This window comes from Gorilla gorilla, chromosome 8 (genome assembly GCF_029281585.2).
Source record: "Gorilla gorilla gorilla isolate KB3781 chromosome 8, NHGRI_mGorGor1-v2.1_pri, whole genome shotgun sequence".
Classification (NCBI taxonomy): Eukaryota; Metazoa; Chordata; class Mammalia; order Primates; family Hominidae; genus Gorilla; species Gorilla gorilla.
In genome coordinates, this window is record NC_073232.2 from 108,352,878 (window position 1) to 108,360,153 (window position 7,276).

Consider the following 7,276-nt stretch of genomic DNA (forward strand, 5'->3'; position numbering starts at 1 on the left):
TATCCAAAATGTTACTACCGCTCCTGCTGAGAAATATAGCCATCAAACTGTTTAGAGTGCCTTCTCAAAGAAGCCTGGCTATTTCACATGTCATGGCATCTCTGAAGCCCTTTCGAAGGATCATTTGTGTCCTCTCTCTACCCCTACACATACGTCCACCACAGTATGGCTCATACTTTATGTATTTTTTTTTATTGATTGATTGATTGATCGACTGGAGACAAGGTCTCACTCTGTCACCAGGCTAGAATGCAGTGGCAAAATCACAGCTCACTGAAGCCTTGACCTCCTAAGCTCAAGTGATCTTCCCACCTCAGCCTCCTGAACAGCCAGGACTACAGTTGCAAACCACCACACCTGGCTAATTTTTTTTATTTTTTGTAGAGATGAGATCCCTATGTTGCCCACAGTGGTCTGAACTCCTGGCCTCAAGCGATCCTCCTGTCTCAGCCTCACAAAGTGCTAGGATTATAGGCATGAGCCACCACACCTAGCTACATGTATACATTTAAATGTCACTCTCCCATAGGTACTCGCAGGGCTGAGGCAAGATGTAGTCATCTTTTCATGCCTATCTCTTAATGCTGTGTAAGCACTTCATAAATGTTATAAAAGAGTTCTCACAGTCACCAAATCAGGGAACAGAGCATAAAAAGAATACTCTCCTATGAAGATGGGTCATGAAGCATTTAAGCTTTGACTATAAAGAATGATTTTTTTCTGGCTGGGCACGGTGGCTCATGCCTATAATCCCAGCACTTTGGGAGGCCGAGGAGGGTGGATCACTTGAAGTCAGGAATTCGAGACCAGGCGAAACTCTGTCTCTACTGAAAAAATACAAAACTTAGCTGGGTGTGGTGACGGGTGCCTGTAATCCCCTCTACCCGGGAGGCCGAGGCAGGAGAATCGCTTGAACCTGGGAGGCAGAGGGTACAGTGAGCAGAGACTGCGCCACTGCACTCCAGCCTGGGCAACAGAGCGAGACCAGGCCTCAACAGAAAAGAAAAAAGAAAAGAAAAGGAGATTTTCCAATAAAGATTAGAAAGGAGGTGTGATATTTTTTCACCAACTGGTAGGATAACATTTTTAAATACTCCTGATGAGAAGAAGTCATGGCTGACACCTAAAAGTAAAAACTCAGGATTTGGAGAATAAAGTTGTTAGTTAACTTGGAAAATCCTTTACCCAGTACACTAAACTAAAAACGACGACGTCTTAAATTAGCAAAATCCCTTTGTATTCCTCATTCTCTAAAAACTTTTTAAAAATTTACTTACCCTAGAGTTTAAATGAGATGCTTATAAATTCATCTTTGCTGTAGGTTAAGTAATGAGAGGGTTTTAAAATTTTGTTTCTGTTCCTCCTTGCAAGTGTCCCATGCCTGTTTTATTCTTTTTAGTCACTGAGATTATCTCCAAATGTCAAATTTTCAAATTAATCCGTATTTGATATAAATTCTTGAACACGTAGAAAAAGTAGGGAAAACAAAGTGAATATATCTTACGATTTCAGCCTAGGTGAATTCACATTTTGTTAGGGTGGGGGGTTTACTGTTATTCGTTTACAGGAAAACAAAAAGATGGAGAAAAACGGTGTGGAAATAATAAAAATTTTAAAGGAAAACAATTTTCAGGGTAGTACAAAACAATCCTTAGGTACTTAAAAAATTATTGAAAGAACATATTTGCTCCAAATTTAATGATATCACTTCTCCTTCAGTTCTTTAAACTTGAAATCTTTGATTAATAAGCATAAACTTCTGTGAAAACATCATAAAATGAATTACTTTTTTGGACTCACAAAATAATTTATTATAGGCCCTTGGCCTTATTCTCCTTTGGGTTTGGAGAACTCAGTAAAGTATACATTACAAAGTTTATGCAAGGAAGTAAGTACTAACAGAAGTGAATACTATTCCCTCCTCATTACTGCACAGGCATAACTAAAGAATAAAAACTTTGTGTTTTCTGTAAAAAAGGACTCTGAGAAAAGGAAATTGATAGTGAAAATTCCAAGATGTTCATGGTCAATGTTCACTCAGTAATGAAGTGCTATCATGTGGTACAGAGTTTTATTTTAGTGGCAGGAATTTTTGTAATTATGTAAATGATTTTACTCCTATATTTGGTCTTTAAAAATTGAATATACAGGCATATACCCTTTACAGAATTATGTAAGTAAAATTATAGCCATAATCACATTTAACAATTGAAACGATTTTTAACATCTGGATTATGAATATAAAATAATTTATTGTATCTCATGTTTAGTTAAAACACTGTGTTATTTGAGGGTAAAATTTTTTTTGTTAATTTTCCCAAATCCCTTCCTGATGATACCTCACACACTGGCTTTTCTGGCCACAGCACAAAACTCAGCTGATTATCTACAGAGAACAGTCTACAACTCTATAATTATTCCTGTGCCACCTTCCTGGTTCTAACCGAAAGTACAGACTATTAGACATCCATAATTATGGTTGGAATAATTTCTCCTGTTAACATTATTCTTACACTTGCCCACCCGAAAACTTGGAACACTTTTCTGCCCACTGACATAATTTCAATTATGACATAATTTCAATTGTAGTTTATTTTTATTGTTCATAACTCAGAAATATTCAATATTATTTGTATACTAGGAAAGATAGTATGCCTAATCACCTCCAGAATACTCACAAAAATTAAATAAGCTACCAAATCACATTTTTAAAACTTTTTTTACAATCAAGATTTCTAAAAATTAAATAATGTTCCTATACTTTGGCCACTTTAAAAATAAATCAGATTCTTTGTTGGAAAGTCTATAAGCCAGCATTTCAATTTTTACATTAACTCTTCAAGGAACAAAATATACCCCATACTTGATGACAATCAACAATAATCAGCAGAAGAAAAGATATTTGGAAAGAAAGACAGTTTACAACAGTGAACTTCTAAATGCAAAAAATTTCAGTGCAAAATATTTTTGCACTATTAATACTATTGCAGTCATGTGCTACATAATGACATTTCACTGATGGTCCCATAAAGTTATAATATTTTTACTGTACCTTTTCTATGTCTAGACATGTTTACATATGCAAATACCATTGTGTTACAACCACCTATGGTATCCAGTACAGTAACATGCTATACAGGTTTGAAACCTAGGAGCAATACGCCATACCATACAGATATGTAGTAGCCCATACCATGTAGATTTATGTAAGTACACGCACAATAACAAAATCGCCCAACACATTTCTCAGAATGTATCCCTGTCATTAAGCGATGCATGACTGTGTATTTTATGTCTAATTCAAGTCAAACACAATTTTTTAATGTTGTATTTGTAATATGAAATGAAGACGTGGCAGGGCACTGTGGCTGATGCCTGTAATCCTAGAACTTTGGGAGGCTGAGGCAGGCAGATCGCTTGAGCCCAGAAGTTCAAGACCAGCCTGGGAAATATGGTAAGACCCTGTCTCTACAAAAAAATTCAAAACTTAACTGGTGCGGTGGTGTGTGCCTGTAGTCCTAGCTACTTGGGAGGCTGAGGCGGGAGGATCACTTGAGCCTTGGAGGCAGAGGTTGCAGTGAGCCAAGATCGCGTCACTGCACTCCAGCATGAGCAACAGAGTGAGATTCTGTCTCAAACAAAGAAAAAAGAAATGAAGACTTGTTTACTTCATTGAGTAAATGTTTACTGAACACTCACTATGTGCCAGGCATGTTCTCAATATGGGGGATTCACAGGTGATAAAGACAAACATGGTTTCTACTTTTCCATTATCATGAAGCCCAAATTTTTTAAAAATTTATTTTGCAGATGTGATCAAATGAATCTATGTGTTATCTTGAATCATTTACATTCAAAAATACTTAATCCTGCAATAAAATGTTAAAAAGTCACAGATGTTACAGAGTCAGGGTTGAAAAAGAGCTCATTAATTCCAAGATGCACATTATTTTACATTTTGACATCTCTGAAATCAGTCACATCTTACAATGTGATTAGACTACACAGCAATGGAGATGGAGTTGGCACTGCCTACACGTGCATCAAAACTTCAAAACTCAGAATGAGCACGAGGGGCTTGGAAGAAAATCCCAGGTTCAATGGTAAAGGCACCATTTTAAGGAATTTTTTTTTTTTTTTTTTTTTTTTTTTTTTTTTGTGGTAGAGATGGGATATCGCTATGCTGACTGACCAGGCTGGTCTCAAACTCCTGGCCTCAAGCAATCCTCCCATCTGGGCTTCCCAAAGTGGTGGGATTACAGGCGTGAAGCACCACACCCAGCCTTAAGGATTTCTGATGATTCAAGATTCAATAAAACATAATAGTTCAAAGTTTTCATTTATTATAGGTGAGGAAAGTGAAATTCAGAGTGGTCACACAACTTGCCCTAATTTACAAAGCTGGACAGGTAGAATAGAGTCCAGGTCTGTTTTCTACAGTCATTCACTCTTCTACCAGTGTTCAGTTATATGGAGGAAAAGGGTGTCATACAAAACAAGTAGGTAAGAAGATGGCTCTAAGTTACAAAGACGGATTTGTAACTTAATCTGTCCTTGCCTCAGTTTCTCCATCTATTAAAACAGGGATTTAACAAACCTAACTCACAGTACTGCTGTAAGCATTAAATAAAATATGTCTAGCAATTATCACAAAGATTGGCATATGGTAAATACTCCATAAATATCAACTACTTGAGATCAAACTTTACATTTATTATACACTAAGTCAAGCCCACATATAGTTGTCTAAAGCACTTGAAAACTAAATAAACTGGTCAAATGTTTGAAGTGATAAATACAATGAAAATTTCCACCTTAACAATGTTTTGTCCAGGTACTATGCCAAGAACCCAATAGACCTACCTGCAAGAAACCATACAAAAAGCAAGATTCCAGGCTGGCATGACGATCAAATTATGTACTTCAATGCGTGTGAATGCATTTATAAGCACAGTCTCAACACATAAATAAGGAACAAAATATTTAAAATGTATAAACAGATCATTTCTCTTTGCTTTCTTTAAAATACTATATCAGAATCACCTGAGGAACTTGATAACAATTTTTTTAAAAACTATTATAACTACATATATTAAGCCTCGTTAAAACCACAAGTTTTAGAGGTTTAAGCCTTACTAGGTCAGCTCTTCTGATTTTGAGAGTTTAAGTGAAAATTTAAATTATAACACAGTATGTGGAGTAAACCTGCTTCAAATATTAGTTTCTACATTGTTTCTATAAAAATAGTAATCTTCTGTATTTTAATATCAACTCATCACATATTAAATATTTCAGTCAAATCAAAATTTCATTTGAAATCTTCAATCTAAAAAATACACAGTTAAGCGCTTAAAAAGTAATTTTAACCACTAGGAAATGTTAATGATTAACTCACATTTGTTTCTGTTTCACTCCATGACAAAGTCTATAGGACACCCTGCAGAGAGGAAAACTCACATTAATATATCCATAATTTTACTTTCAGAAGCTTCTGGTAATCAAAGACTTATTATGAGGTGTCTTCATGTTACCACTGCGCAGTAGCAAACTTAAAATATTCTAAAGATTAATCTATTTTCTCATGTTTTTTTTAATGCTTTTGTTAAAATCTCAACAAGTACTAACATGTTATCTAAATTTAAACCTTAAAACAATAACACGATCCAATATGTGAACTCTGCCTATTAATTCTACAACTTTTAATAATAGTTTGCTTATGTTTGAGACTTAAAACAATAACATACTGCACTACGCCCATCTTAGATATTTTCTAGGATCAAAGTCTATCTGGAGCAGGGCAAGCTGTGGTTGAGGGTGGTTGGGTCAGCAGGTAAGAGCCTTATGACCAGCTCTAAACGCCTCCACGGTGAGGAGCACCTCGAGCTAACAGACCAAGCACCAAAGGGTGGAACAGCTCAAGGTTGCATTCAGGAGACTCCAGCCTCGGCCGCCCGTGACTCCTCGACGAGCCCCACCTCTCTCGGTTCCAGCATCCGGCCCGCCCCTTCCTCCCAGGCTACCACAGGATCGCCCGCCGAGCTCCCGGGCTGCGGGAAATGACGGAAACAAAAACTTGGTACACAAAGAAAGGCTGGGTCAGAAGTGAGGTCCCACCCTGGCAAGAAGGGCGACTTTTCTAGAAAAACTTAGCGGCAAGTTAACGGGAAGCGCGGCGACACAGTTCCTACGATTGTGGGGGGCACTCTGCCGCCAGGCAGTCTCATCCTTTGTCCTTTGAGAGGCCTCCTTGAAGCCGAAGGCTCTTAAGTGTCCCTGGGCAACCCTTGACTCGATCTCCATTACGGGCCCTCACTGACAGCAGCCATGACAGTTGCTTCCGGATATATTGAATCGCCACGGCCAGAGTCTCCCGGAAGTGACGCAACGCGGAGGGATCCGCGTTCGGCTGTGGGAGACCGAAGCGAAGTGGTTCCCGGAAGCGGCTGCAGCTGGGCTGCTGGTGGCGGGGCGGGGGTAGAGTGGGGAGAGAGGTTGTGGGTCTTACAACCAACCAACCCCAACACGTTTTACGTGTTAGGCAGGCATTGTGCTGAACACTTCATTGGCAAGCCATTTAATCCCTTCCTTACAATCCCAGCAGTCAGAAATGTATCACTTACATTTTATATATGGGGAAACTAAGGTTAAGAGAGGGCAAGTAAATTTGTCCGAGATCGTATAGCTGGTACTTGGTGAACGTGGTCTAACCCAGACACCGCGTTCTCCCTGGTGACTCCATTTTGTAAAACCAGAGCTGTTGGCGCATGGCATCCTCGTAAGCCCCTTTAAGTTAGGCAGTCTGTTGCCCAGAGAGGGGCCAACTTGTAGCCAGTATGCTCTTTATGGTGAACACAAGGCCCACCTGTGTGCCTGGGTGCCCTTGGCTGAACTTCGGATTTCACTTGGTTTCTGACACCTTGCCTTTGCAGCATTCTCCGTCTGCAGCGCTGGTTACCTGAGGAAACTGTCAATGATTGCTGGGCTCTGGGGAACATTTTAGCTCCGTTTAGGCCCTTTTAAATCCAGGACTAAGACAGTTGGAGGCCTCTCACCATCACCAGATACTCTAGCTGGCCTTAACAGAGGGCCAAGGACCATAATCTTGGACTTTCCACCAGACCAAGTGTTTGTTTGGCTTCTGTTTCTTTAGAATATGACTGAAAACCAATCTGTCGTTTGTTTAGTCTTCTTTCTGCATTGACCAGTACTCACATAATAAAGTGGGACTAGCCACTAAGGCTATGTTTTTGTAAAAACAAATTAAGCCTAGAAAAAC

The 7,276-nt window shown here is 38.9% G+C and overlaps 1 long non-coding RNA gene across 3 annotated transcripts in view; it reads right to left on the bottom strand.

The window, feature by feature from the left end:
• Nucleotides 1-6,410, bottom strand: part of LOC109028610 (uncharacterized) — a 30,521-nt gene extending 24,111 nt beyond the window's left edge. The window contains exons 1-3 of one of the 3 annotated variants that reach the window (XR_008668951.1): nucleotides 6,115-6,410; nucleotides 5,396-5,437; nucleotides 1,123-1,457 (exon numbers count right to left, since the gene is read on the bottom strand). This is a non-coding gene — a long non-coding RNA (uncharacterized lncRNA). Of the gene's footprint in view, nucleotides 1-1,122; nucleotides 1,458-5,395; nucleotides 5,438-5,744 lie in introns of those variants that run through there. The other 2 variants (XR_010135272.1, XR_010135271.1) reach the window with 2 other exon arrangements.
• Between the last annotated feature and the right edge of the window lie 866 nt (nucleotides 6,411-7,276).